General features: G+C 54.5%; 1 protein-coding gene across 26 annotated transcripts in view; it reads right to left on the bottom strand.

The window, feature by feature from the left end:
- Positions 1 to 14,196, bottom strand: part of DLGAP4 (DLG associated protein 4) — a 259,162-nt gene that overhangs the window by 182,453 nt on the left and 62,513 nt on the right. For 2 of the 26 annotated variants that reach the window (XM_077948352.1, XM_077948342.1), the window contains exon 1: positions 10,597 to 10,871. The exons of the other annotated variants lie outside the window; for them this stretch is intronic. The gene's annotated coding sequence lies outside the window, so the exon portion shown is untranslated. Of the gene's footprint in view, positions 1 to 10,596; positions 10,872 to 14,196 lie in introns of those variants that run through there. 26 annotated transcript variants of the gene reach the window in all.

Here is a 14,196-nt window from a genome sequence, read left to right as displayed (position 1 = left end):
GTCCCTTGGGCCAAGCCAGCCATCAGAGCTGCTGCAACTTTTCACTGCCTTTGCCAGCTCCTCTTCCTCTGCTGGTCCCCTAAGTTCCTCAGAGTTCTGAATGGCAAAGTAGCGGACCCAGGTTGGAGCCCCAGCTCTGCTCCAGCTCCTGGGACCAGGGCAAGTCTCTCTCCAACACCAGGCCTCAGCTTCCCCAGCTGTATGGTTCCTGGGCCCCTGTGGCCTGCATGTGCTGAGTTTGTAACCAGGCGATTAGAAGAAATGCTTCTGCCCTTTATGGTGAAAACAAGAGAGTCCTCAAAAAGATCAGCAGCAGAAAAAAGGCCCCAGGGCTGAGGAAACAGCAGAAGGGGCCTTCCCTCTCCTGCCTGGCCATGGAGAAGCCGCACCTGGGCAGTGAAGCCCAGCCCAGTGCAGATGCTGACTCAGTCACTTTGCAGGGACAGCTGAGGTCACTGCGTGACTCCTGCCAGAGCCGCCCCCTCTCAGTCTTCCCAGCAGGACCTGCCACAGGGCAGTGTGGGTGGGAGGGGTCTTTCTCTCTCTGAGCCATGGCTGCCCCGTCTAAAACCCCTCCAGAAAAGCTGCTCTGCAGGTCCAGTTTTCTACCCACCCTCCGCTCTGAGCTCATCGGGTACCCCGGCCACCCCTTCTCCCCATTTTCCATGGTTCCAGGCCCCCTGGAGTCTCTGAGGCTGCCCCAGCACCTCCATGGGAGATGCCAAAAGGACGATTCACCAGAGTCAAGGAATTGAGGCCCAGAGAGGGTGATGCATGAGCAAGGCCACACAGTGGACGCAGGAGGAGGTGGGGGTAGTGCAGGACTTGGGCCCCCCGAGCAGCCACTCATTTTCGTGGCTCCCCTCTTGTGGATGTTATGACAGCAAGAGTCCCATTCTTTGTCTGTATAACTCAGACTAACACCTAGACTTTCAGTTCACCAGACATGCCTCCCGTCACCCACACCTCCCTGCCTGAAGTGACCATAGGGGTCCCACCCCCTCCCCTCCCCTAACACTCACTCTCTGGTGACCCTTCCAGCCTCCTATCCTGCTCACTGGCACATCCAGCCTGGCCTCCCCCGAACTGTAGACGTCTCCATGCAGCACTGCCCGCTGGGCCTCTCCACCTGGATGTCTACAAGGTATCAGACAATTTTCACCACCTTCCCTTCCTCTCCCGAACCTGCTTCTCCTGTAGTTTTCCCCATCCCACCTGGGGGTGGCTCCAGTTTTTTTTCCCAGGAGTCCCGTCTTCCTGGACTCCTCTCTCTCGCCCCACACTCAGTCCTCCAGGAAATCCTGCTTCCCCTCCCTTTAAAGCATCTCTAGGATCCAGCCAGCCCCCCCGACTTCCACTTCTGCCACCGGGTCCCAGCCACGGTCACCCCTCCCCCAAATGAGAGGCCCCATGGCCTCCCTGCCTCCACTCATGATCCCTTCAGCCCCATCTCCACACCGCAACCAGGCGGTCCTGTTGAGACACAGGCTCTGCTCAAAGCCCTCAGTGGCTCCCATCTCACTGAGTGGAGGACGAGACCTCGCCCTGGCTTACAGGGCCCCATAAGTTCTGGCTCCCATGTGCGTCTCTGCCATTCCCCACTCTCACCATCACACTCTCCTTCCCCCACTCTGGCCTCCCAGCTCCTCTTCAGTTGCAGCTGCTCCACCCCAGGCCCTTTGCACTTGCTGTTTCTGCTGCCAGGACCACTCTTCCCTGGATCGCCCAGGGTTCCCTCCCTCCCTCATTTCCCTGAGCTTCTGTAGCTGTCACCTCCTCAGAGAGGACTTCCTGGGCCCGGACCAGGCATCCTGTCTCACCTGCCTGCACTTCCTAGCACTTTGTCCTGGTCGTTTTGCTTTTTAGCACTCACACCACTGACCTGGCAGCACATCACACCTGCAGGTGGGTTTGGAGGAGCTCCCATTTCTAAAGTGAGTTCCAGGAGGGGAGACATGTCTCTCTTCCCCACCAACACATCTGCAGCCCCCACCACAGTGTCTGGGGCATAGTAAGTGCTTAGTAAATATCCGTCGAACAAATGAAAGACTGTGACCTTGCGCCTGCCCTGCTGTCTCGTGGGGCAGTGGTCCCCAAACTTTTCGCCACCAGGAACTGGTTTCATGGAAGACAGTTTTTCCACAGATGAGGGGGGATGGTTTCGGGATGATTCAAGTGCATTACATTTATTGTGCACTTTATTCCTATTATTATTACATTGTAATACATAATAAAACAATTATACAACTCACCATAATGCAGAATCAGTGGGAGCCCTGAGCTTTTCCTGCAACTAGACGGTCCCATCTGGGGGCGATGGGTGACAGTGAGAGATCATCAGACATTAGATTCTCATAAGGAGAGCTCAGCCTAGATCCCCCACATGCGCAGTTCACAACAGGGTTCGAGCTCCTATGAGACTCTAATGCTGCCGCTGATCTAACAGGAGGTGGATCTAACAGGCCGGCCACTCACCTCCTGCTGTGCAGCCCAGTTTCTCACAGGCCACGGACCGGCACTGGTCGTAGCCCAAGCGTTGGGGACCCCTCTTGTAGGGGGTCTGCCATTTATAAGTACTGATGACACCCCAGGTCTTGCCCACCTAGAAAAGATGGCACAAAGATGGCAGTAATCCCAACAGAGTGGGAGCAGTGGGTGCCACTCCCTCCTCTGTGCCAGGCAGGGGGGCTCCAACCTCTCCAGGAGCAGCCTCTCTTACGATCCCCATTTCACAGAGGAGGAATCAGAAGTTGTGAGAGGTGAAGTCACTCGCCAGAGGGCAGGCGGCACACGCTGGAGTTAAGATTAAAGTTTAGATGTGTCTGGGCCCACAGATACCTCTGAACCAACAATCCAGCTGCCCTGGCATGGCATCTGACTCCTCAGGCCTTTGGGATTCCGGAGTGAGGGGTTTGTGGTGCTGGCAGGGACGGACTTTCTTCCCCCAATCACAAGCAGCCTCTGGGGCAGCAGAGGCCCACAGCCCACTGCAGAAAGTCAGGCAGTGAAGGACGTTCCCCTCCAGCATCTGCGAAAGGGAGACTGAGCCAAACTGGTCAGCAGTCCTCAGCACACATGGCATCTCTGCCATCTGCTGTGAGCACTTCATGACCACCTACTGTGTGCAGAGGCCTGAGCTGATACTTTTTGGAACAAAGGAGGTCATGACCTGCCCCTTCCCCACCTGGTGCCCTGGTACAGAGGGCATGCCCTTGTCAGCCATTGTATCATCTGATTCAACCCAGGGAAATGACAGAGGGACACTATCAGGCCCATTTCACAGACCAGAGAAGCGAGGCATGCATTTTTATTCAGCACCTGCAAATCAAGATATTGAAGGAAGTTGAATTCTGAGTCTCAGCGGGGTCAGGACAAGGCAGGTGCTGGGGATGGAGAAGGGGTCTCCCCAGGGCCAGGTGGATGGATAAGGTCACAGGACCCCAGTGACCCACCCAGGAGGGACTGCTCTCACCCAGGCACTTGCTCCCGCCTCCCACAGCCACTGGGCTACTCATCTGCTATATCCACAAGGAAACTGTCTCCAGCACACAAGGAGAAACTGATGCCAAAGGGCTGGGGGGCCTAAGGGCAAGCTGAACTCAGGGGATGATGCAGGCTTGGCACCCGCCAGCCTCCTGGCTCCCTGTGCAGATCCCCATCCTGTCCCCATGGCACCTCCTCCATGGCACCTTCGCGTTTGAGGACACAAAGAAGCCGCTTGGTACCCACAGGCTAAAAACGTGGCAACTGAGAGATGCTGGTGCACTCACCTGCTTGGGAGCCCATAGGGATGAGGGGCCGGCATCAGCACAGCTGTGCCTGGTGGGGCTGCTCCTTCAGGGCGGGAACACGGCGGGGCGGGGCTTGGGAAGATGGCAGTCGGGGGAAGACAGCCCATCCCCTGGGATACGGGGATGCTGCTTTCCCAGAAACACCTTGGGGAATTTGGTTTCCCAAAAAATAGCTATTATTTATTGATATGATGACCGCATACTTTATCATCCCAACAGGGATACTTATGAGCTTGAAAAGGAAGCTGTTAGTAATTACTCCAGAACTGTCCTGGGCAAATCATGACATGTGGGTACCTTATCTGTTGAACAACCAGGATGAATGCTGGGCACGTCATATCCATTGCCCTTTTTTATCCTCACGATGACCCATGAAGTTACTGCAGCAGCTCTGGCCTCCTTCCTGTTCCTCTGTCAAACCAGGCACGCCCCTGCCTCATGGCCTTTGCACTTGCTGTTCCCTCTGCTCAGAGCCCCCTTTCCATTAATGGCTTGTCCCTTACTTCATTCAGGTCTGTGCTCAAACATCCCCTCTTCAGGCTACATTCCCTTCACCTAAAATAGTACATCCATCTCACTATATTGTTTTGTTTTGTTTTGAGACGGAGTCTCGCCCTGTTGTGCCCAGGCTGGAGTGCGGTGGCGCCATCTCGGCTCACTGCAACCTCCACGTTCCAGGTTCAAGTGATTCTCCTGCCTCAGTCTCCCAAGTAGCTGAGATCACAGGCGCAAGCCATCACACCTGGCTAATTTTTTTGTACTTTTAGTAGAGACAGGGCTTCGTCGTATTGGCCAGGCTGGTCTTGAACTCTCAACCTCAGGTGATCCACCCGCATCGGCCTCCCAAAATGCTGGGATTACAGGCGTGAGCCACCATGCCCGGCTCCATATCACTCTTTATTCCTGATTTTTAAAAGCATAATACTTTTCACTGCTTGATGTTATTTGTTTGTTTAGTGTCCGTTTGCCCCTCTAGAAAGTAAGCTCAGCCAGGTGTAGTGGGTCACGCCTGTAATCCCAGCATTTTGGGAGGTCGAGGTGGGCGGATCACGAGGTCAGGGGTTTGAGACCAGCCTGGCCAACATGGTGAAACCTCGTCTCTACTAAAAATACAAAAATTAGCAGGGCGTGGTGGCACACATCTGTAATCCTAGCTACTCAGGAGGCTGAGGCAGGAGAATTGCTTGAACATGGGAGGCAGAGGTTGCAATGAGCCGAGATTGTGCCACTGCTCTCCACCCTGGGCGACAAGAGAGAAACTCCATCTCAAAAAAAAAAAAAAAAAAAAAAGTAAGTAAAATCTGCTAGAGCAAGGACTTTGCCTTTTTTCTTCACAGCTGGCACAGCACTCAAAAGGTGGCCATAACTCAGAGTAAAGCTCACTAAATATTTGTTGGATAAATGAACGAAGAGTAATGACCTCCAGTCAGGTGAAGAAACAGCATGGCAGGCATTGCTAATTGTCCCCCCATATCTTCTCCTTTCTTCTTCATTAACTGAACTCCTTATTTTAGCTGGGCCTTTGGCCATCTAGAATAAAGTGTACATTTCCCTCCCTCCTGTGCAGATAGGTGTGGCCATGTGACTATGTTTTCGGTAGAAGGATATAAACAGAAGTCATATGTGCACTTTCTAAGAAAATCGGCTTAGACGTCATACATGCAATATGGCTGGAATGTGGATAGGATGGCTGGAGCTGGAGCAGTCATCAGGAATCATGAGGTAAAGCTCCATTCTATAGAAAGCACAGTAATAACTCCTTATTGAAGAAGTCTAGGTTCTTAATGATCATGGAGACACCAATTAGGCCCTGAACTGCCTACCCAGTCTCATATTTGGGAGATAAATAAATTTTCATCCTATCTAAACTACTGTTGTTGTTATTATTATTATTATTATTTAAGAGTCTTGCTCTGTCATCTAGGGTACAGTGGCACAATCATAGCTCTCTGTAGCCCCAAACTTTTAGGCCCAAGTGATCCTCCTGCCTCAGCCTCCTGAGTAGTTGGGACTACAGGCACATGTCACCACATTCGGTTAATTTTTTAAATTTTTTGTGGAGACGGGGCCTTGCTATGTTGCCCAACCTGTAAGCCACACTATTTTGAGGTCTCCTGTCACTTGTAGCCAGAGTCCCGCAGCTTTTCCATGAAAGTGCCAAAATTCATGCCCCGACCATCAAGCCTGTGTGAGCATATTTCGTTTTCCACAGCACCCCAGCACGGGGATTGGCACATGGTAGGTGCTCAACAAATACTAGTTGAATGAATGGACAAACAAGCTTCTCTTGGCCTGGGCTGATGCTGGTGCTCAGTGGCCCATGATCTGGCCCCATCTGCCCCCTGACTCCTCTCTCACTGCCCCTTAAAGAATCAATCTCCCCTCCCTCTAAGCCCTAATAACCTTGCTTCTAATCTGATCCTATTACCTGACTCTTGTCAAGTCCATAGACACAGGGGGTCAGCACTCTTCTGAATGACCCTCTGGCCCAGACCCCAGCTGGGAACTGGGGTTGCTGATGATGGACCATCCTCAGCCTTCCTTGAGGTTCTGCCCCCAGGAGATCTGGGAGGCCTGCACTACCACATCTCCCCAACCACACAGAGCACTCTGAGGGCAGGGACGGCGCCCAGCACTGGGAGTGGCACAGGCAAAGCTTCAGGAAGGAGGGAAAGACTGGAAAGGTCCACACCACATACTGTGGGGTGACAGACCTGTCAATGTTCTCTCAAATGTCCCCAGTATGCTGCCCAAGTTTCCACTGCCAGAGTCTCTGTCTTGGGCCGAGGTACTGAAGGCCCCTGTTACAAGAAACCCCTTCCCAACCCTGCGACAATCAACTTTTTTGGCCACTGTGGCTTCAGCATGGATTCACTTCATAAGAAACAGATTGGAAGGTCTGGGTATGCTTGAGTTTTAAGAGGAGAGAGATGATGGGAAAGAACTGGAGCTGGAGGGGAAGAGTAGAAATTGGGGTCATAGAATGAAAAAAAAAATGGGTCCTAAAACCCTCAAGTGACAGAAGGAAAACAGAAAGGAAATCAAGGGGCTTGTATAAGATGTAACATTCCAAGTCTTTGACAATCCAGATAAATCCCACCTACTTCTCCCAATATATCATCCACCAGCTCCCACACCACACACCAGGCACAACCTGTTTTTCCTGCCTGCACCACTTTGTGGGCTCTGTTCCCCCATCCACAATGCCATCTGCCAATCTCAGCTGGGCAACATCCGTCCCACTCTTTCAGGTCTGGCTGAAACCCACCACTTCCAGGAGGGCGTCCCAGATGGTTCCTCTCTGGGCCCAGCACCTTGCCTAGGCTTCCAGTGCCTGTCCCAGAGGGCAGAGCTCCTGCTGACGGTGAGTAGGGCTATCTCACCCACATGGTCAGCATATGGCTATACCACAGTTCTTCACTGAACCCCCTGAGGTAGCCACAACAGTGCCAGAGCCACTGACAAGCATGAGGTACCCACAGCCATCAGACCTTGGACTCTGCCCATAGAGCCCTGGATCCCAGTGGTCTTGGTGAGGCCAGGGATTTGCATCAGGTCCCTCCAAGGGATTATAATTTATGCTAAATTTCAAGGCCCTCTGACAAGGCAGGTAAGAGGTCAATGTCTGCTGGAATGAAAAAAATGTGAGGCTGGGCGTCGTGGCTCACACCTGTAATTCCAGGACTTTGGGAGGCCGAGGCAAGAGGATTGCTTGAGGCCAGGAGTTTGAGAACAGCCAGAGCAACATAGCGAGACCCTGTCTCCACAAAAATAAAAAAGCAAGCCTGGTGTAGTGGTAAGTACCTGTAGTCCTAGCTACTTGGGAGGCTAAGGTGGGAGGATCACTTGAGCCTGGGAGGTCAAGGCTGCAGGGAGCCATGGTTATGCCACTGCGCTCCAGCCTGGGTGACAGAGCAATACCCTGTCTCAAAAAAAAAAAAAAAAAAAAAAGTAATAGGATCAGGAGGAGGCAGCCCCCAATGTCCTGAAGAAAAGCTCTTACAGTGGGGCAGGTGGGTGGATTCTGCTCATTCATTCAACAAATACGTCCTGGGCACTCACTAACAGGTGACTATAGTAACAGCTGACATTGGCTGTACACTCGCCATAGGCAAGGCTTGAGGCTTATACCATCTGAGTCAATCTTCAAAACAAGCCTGTGACGCAGATGCCATCATTCTTCCGTTTCACAGATGAAGAGCCCGAGAGAGAAGAGAAGTGACCTGCCCAAAGTCTCACAGCCTTGGCAGAGCTGGAATTTGAACTTAGACTAGTTGGCCCCAGAGCCAACGCTCTATCTGCCACAGTGTGTACCAGACCCTGGAATGTGACCACGAACAAATGGCCCTGGCCTTGGTTTGTCCACCAGCAAGAGAAGAGATACCAAACACAAAAACAACACATGCTTCAAATTATGGCACCTGTGAGGAAGGAAAAAAAGCGATTCCTCCAGAAGCCAATTGCAGGGGGCCTATTGCAGGTCTCTCTGAAGACAGTACCTTTGCCTCAGTTCTCTCATCTATATAATGGAATAGTGGGGCCAGCTGATACCTGGGAACCTTCCAGCTGGGACATCTCAAGAATCCAGCCTTCCTTTCTCTAGGCCTCAGTTTCCCCATCTTGTATAATGGGCTGGAGGGAAAACAGAGCCAGTAGTGACTTTAGGTCCCTTCAAACTTAATCCTGAGCCTCCCAAGGCTAAGTTCCTGAAGTGGGGTCTTTGGGAGTGCACCCTCCACCCATTTCCATGGTGATGGCAAGGCCCAGGAGGAGTGTGGAGGTGCTGGGACATAGAAGTAGGGCTCTGGCTCCTCCCCTCCCAAAGGGCCTCTGGGTCCAGTGGACTCGATGTACCTAGGGAAGGAGGGGGGACCCTTAGCTTTGCTGGCTCATCCAGAGCCCTGCTGCCTCCACATGGCCAATATGAGGTGGAGGGTCTCACCCCACCGAATAGGACCTCACACCCAGGGCCCTAGCCCGAGCCAAGGCTCAGGTCCACCGGAAGTTGTCCAAGGTGCTGAAATTCCAACCAGGCTCCCGAGACCAGGTTCCCCATGGAAAACACTTCTAAGAGCAGCTGGAGGTTGGGGACTCAGAAAGGAAGATTAGTACCTGGGGACAGGTAGGGAGCCATGGTCAGCTGGGCTCTACACACCCCAGCAGTGTGAGTTCAGGCCAACTCCTCTTTTGTGCCTCAGTTCCCTCAAATGTAAATTGGGGACAACAAGCACTGACCTCAAGGGTCTACAGTGAAGACCAAGTGCAAACGAGGCATGTGGTAGATGGAGGGGCCCAGTGAGCATCAGCCATCACTGTTACATTGTGGACTTGTTACTATTTCGGGAGGCTGACTTTGCTTGGGTGCCTGCTGTGTGCCTGGTCTTCCAAGAATTTTACCTGCTTCTACTCCCAGCAGTCCAGTAAAGTACGTAGTAAAATGGGGATAAGAATACAGATGAATATTCTGAGACTTGGAGAGGTGAAGTTAACTGCCCAAGGTCACACAGCCAGTGAAGTGTTGGGAGCAGAGATTCAGACCAGGTTAGGTTTGAAATCACTGAATCTATCCCACCACACTCCCACTGTTCAGATGGGGGAAGTGAGGACCAGAGAGGGACCTGATTTACCACGAGTCACCCAGAAAACCCACAGTTCCACCTCCCAGCACAGACTTTTTCCGGATGCTCCATGCTAGGCTCCCCTGGCAAGGTGTACAGGAATCCCCCGCACCCCCCTGGCCGGAACAGCAGGCAGGCAGCTCCCTCAGTAGTGATCCCACTGCCTGCTGGAGGGTTCTCTGTCAAAGGCAGAGACATGAAGTAGCTCAGAGACAATGTGTGTCAGCTGTAGCCACGGGCCAGCAGCCACTCGGGGCCCACCAGTGCCCTTGCCAGCAGGCATCTGAGTACCAGGGAGAGGGTGGCACCAGAGCAGTACTATTGGGGCCCCTCCAGCTCTGGCCTGGTTTCCCAGCAAGGAAAAGGCCCAGACATGCACCCAAGCTGCTCCTGTCCCAAATTTCCTGCTGAGTGAAGTGTGTGCATGCATGCGTGCAGACACAGATATAGTTCAAATTCACCCAATGGGGGGTGGGAGGGACCTAGCAGCCTCAAAAATCCATTTTTTTTTTCCTTGAGGAGGTGCAGCTTTCACCTCCGGTGGGAATGGGGGCAAATGAGGCATTAAAAAGCGGTGGAACTAAGAAACCTGGCTTCCCATCCTGCTCTGCTCCTTCCAAGCTGAGTGACCTTGAGCACGTCATAAAGTTGGTCTGATGTGGCACTGACTCTGTGAAACACGGTTCCTGGGCCCTGGTGTGTGGCATCAAGGGATCAGTTTTGAGACATTTAAATTGGTCACTGCCCAGTGGGGATGAGTGGCTTCAACTAGAATCCCAGGGACAAATTCCAGCTCCCAGGCTTCGGTCCTTCTTGGCCACCCTGGGTCCAAGCCACAGCTGTTTGTTGCCACAATGTCTGCAGCCATCTCCCCAGACTCCCTGCCTTCCACATGCTGCTCCAATTCACTTTCACAAAGGCCAGAGGGGTCTTTGTAAAACGTGAGCCGGTGAGCTGCCGGCACTTCAGAGGCTTTCCAGCGCACTTAAGAAAAGGCCCAAACTGGGGCTGAGGCCCAGAGGGCCCCTCAGGGCTGAGCAGTCCCTGCCCCTCTCTAGCATCCTCTCCCTGTCCCCTCCCCCTCACTCAACCCCTCAGGTGCCCTGCCCTCCTTGTTCTTCCCTGAACGTGCCAGCCTCTATCCCACCTCCAAGCTCATGCCCTTGCTGCTCCCACCACCAGCTTACCTCCTACTAGCATGGCTCCTTCTCACGTCTCAGGACTTAGCACAAATGTCGTGTCCGCTGAGCGGCCTTCCCCAGCTACCCTGCAGTCTATAAGGTACCTCCCAGTACTGGACACTAGTTCTGGCTTTTGATTTCTGCTGCCCACTAGAGGGCCTCTCTGCCAGCAAAGGCCTCTCTGTGGGCCTCAGTTTCCCCACCAGGACTATGCGGCAGAGGAGCCAGGCTCTGAGCCTTTCCAGTTGGCAGAGTTTACCTCCATCCTGGCCCTGCCCTGCATTGACCCATTTTTCTGAGGCTTCTCTGAGCTCAGACAGTTGCTCCCTGCAGGCCCCAATCCCATAAATCATAGCTGATTCCACTGAGCGGGGCAGCTGCTGGCGCCAAGGCATTCATCAGCATTGGTAGTATTGAGGCTGCCACAGGGCCTTGGCGGGAGCTGGGCCTGGCCTTCAAGGCTGGGAACCTGCTGGGCTGAGGCCTCCAGCCCCAAACAGACTCCCTTTTCCCTGATACGCCCTTACCCAGACACACTCACTGGCCTACCCTGTCTATCCAGCCCCCAACTCCATTCAGCCAACAAGCACTCCCATTATCCCCTCTGGAGGCAGTGCCTTGGCTTCCAGGTTCTTGCAGTGGGATGAAGAGATAGGCGTCATCTTGTGCCCCACTTTGCCAAAGAGGAGTCTGAGGCACAGGGAGAAGGAGTGACTTGCCCAAGGCCACACAGCAAATGTATGGAGGCCCCTGGCTCTAAAGTTCTGACCATTGCCCCTCGCTGGGGAGACCCCAGCCCGGAAAGAGGGTGGTCGGGGGCTATGTGCACAGCCTCCTACCTGGACCTCAGGGGTCCACTCCGGTCACCAGGGGCTCCTGGGAAATGAACCCTCTTGTCCCTGACACCCCGATCCAACAGCCTGCTGCTATTCCCACTCTTCAATCTGCTCAAAGAAATGAGGAGAAAGTCGAATGAGGTGGGCCTGGGGAGCTGAGCCTGCTCTGCCAGCCTGCAGGAAGGCGGGAGGCTGTCGTGGTGCCCACTGGGTGCCGAGGACGGCGCCCCAGCAGCATTAGGAAAACGCTGGAGAGCGGAAGCTGGGACGACAGGCCCGCCCTTCCCCCGATGTCTGGGTGACTGGGAGAAGCTTGTTCTCCCATCTGTTCACCTACCCAATATTTGCCAAGCGCCTACTGTGTGCACTAGAGCAGAGGAACTGAGGGGGTGGCAGCCCAGTGGCCCTCCCTAGTGCAGCTCTGGGAGATCAGATCCCACCTCCCTCCCGCAGGAGCCGCATGCCCTTTAGCAAGGCCTTGTGGCCCCCTGCACGCCATTCCTCATCTCCAAACCAGGATGGATGGAAACCGCGCCTCTCTCAAAGGGTTACTGCGGGAGCAAAGGCTTTCGGAGGTGGTTGCATGGTGCCTGGCACGCAGTGCATATCAATGAGTGCCAGGCATCACCGTCGTTGGTACATGCCAGGCACTTTGCTAGGGGCTGGGGTTGGGGCAGTCAACAAGACAGATGAGGACGCTGAGCTCCTGGCAAGGGGGTGAGACAAAACTGGCAAAACAATTGTAAGTCGTGATAAGTGTCCCAAGGGCCCGGGACAGAGAAAATCAGGGGCCAAGACAAAGGTCACAGAAGGCTCCTCTGAAAAGGGCACTTGGTGGAGAGTCTTGATGGATAAGAACTGGGGAAGTGTTCTGGGCAGAAGGGATGGCTGGGCGGAGGTCCTGAGGTGAGGAGCAGCCTGTTAAAGGTTTAAGGACCTGAACAGAGAGCTGTGCAGACAGGGAGGATTGCGCAGAGGGAGCATGTGCCCTCTCTGGCCTCAGTTTCCCTCTCGGTGCAATGGGGTGATGGAAGTGCCTCCCAGCTCTCCTCAGAGATACCACCAGGAGCAGGCCCAGTTTGTTCCAGGAGGAGCATGGGGAGGGGTGGGAGGCGCTCAGGGAGACCTGGCCCAACTTGCTGGCATGTGACCTTGGCTGTGTCCCCTTCCCCTTTGGGGCTGACTCAAAGCTACGAGTGGTGCCTGACTCACTCCTTTGGTGACAGCTAATTATGCCTCCCCCTCCACCCGCTGGATCGCAGCACCTGCATCAAGCTCTTTGGCTCCTGACAGCCCCACTGAGGGACCAGGCTGAACTGGGAGGACCCTGGGGTCTCCGGAGGGATGCCAGAGGGAGGCCTAGTCTGGGCAGCAGTGTCTCCGCCTCTTCTCACGCACTCAGCCCTGCTGCCCAGGAACTCCTGCCTCACCCCAGAGGGTGGGCAGGGGTGGGGACACAACCAATGCCACTGATCAGATGTGGCCATTTCCCCGGCCACAAAGACCAGGGTGCAAGGAGGCCAGCAGAGACCCCTAACCTGGGCTGGAGGCATGTAGGTGTCAGGGGCACTGGGGACGAGCTGGCGATTGTGGGGAGCCCCTGATGTTTCCTGCCTGAGCCCCCCCCACTCCCTGGCACATGTGCCACGGAGAGGGTGAGTCACTGGTGACCCATGCACGGGCCTCTCCTGAGAAGCAGCCATGTGTGGGGAGCCACAGCATGGGGCTGGGCAGCCTTGGCCCAGCCTGCAGCGTGGGTATGGCATGGGCATCCCAAGGACATCCCCTTCCTCACCATCTCCCCTTCTGGAACAGCCAGAAATTCCCACGAAACGGAGGGTGTGCAGGGGCTGCTGGGCAGCCAGAAGGGAGGAGCTGACGCTGGGGACATGGGGCCCCTCCACCCCACTCCTACTTGGGGCTCTGTTCCCAGAGGTGAGGGTGTTGGGAACTTAGGCCTCCTTCTACCACAGAGGGGAAAACAAAAAAACCCAAAACCCCACAGGGTTGATTAGCATATTTACGTGGGCAGCAAGATCATGAATATGCTAATCAACACCCCTGGCTACTCCAGGCTCCTCTCCTTCCCTACTCTGCGGCTGCCTTAGCCTTGCTCTCCCACCCAGCCTCCACTGCCTGCCTGTCCAGCATGCACCTCTTGCCAGAGGCCCAGAGCTCAGGCCCTCCAGGATCTTCCCTCCTCTGCCATTCCCACCTTAACGCCTCTGCCGGAGCTGTGCGTCCCCTCCATGAGCAAATGTTAGCCCTGGCTCTGCCTCTCCACAGGAAACACAGCCTTCTCAGTCCACCTTGAACGCCATGCTGCCGGTCCTGCAGATGGCCCGCTGGGAGTTTGTGCCCCCCGTTCCCCTGCTCCACTCTGGCCTCCTCCAGCCTCCCTTACTCAGGGGGCAGAGTAAGCACATCAAAACACACACTGTGTTGGGCGCCATGGCTCAGGCCTGCAGTCCCAGCGTTTTGGGAGGCCAAGGTGGGAGTTCGAGCAAAACTCAGTTCCCACAAAAAGTTTTTTAAAAAATTAGCCAGGGGTGGTGACATGCACCTGTAGTCCTGGCTACTAAGGAAGCAGAGGTGGGAGGATCACTTGAGCCCAGGAGGTTGATGTTGCAGTAAGCAAAGATCGCACCACTGCACTCCAGCCTGGGCTACAGATAGAGACGTTGCATCAAACAAACAAACAAACAAACAAAACAGTCCAGGTGCAGTGGTTCATGCCTGTAATCCCAACGCTTTGGGAGAACGAGGTGGG

Source organism: Macaca mulatta, chromosome 10, assembly GCF_049350105.2.
Source record: "Macaca mulatta isolate MMU2019108-1 chromosome 10, T2T-MMU8v2.0, whole genome shotgun sequence".
NCBI lineage: Eukaryota > Metazoa > Chordata > Mammalia > Primates > Cercopithecidae > Macaca > Macaca mulatta.
This window is presented reverse-complemented; position numbering and strand designations above follow the sequence as displayed.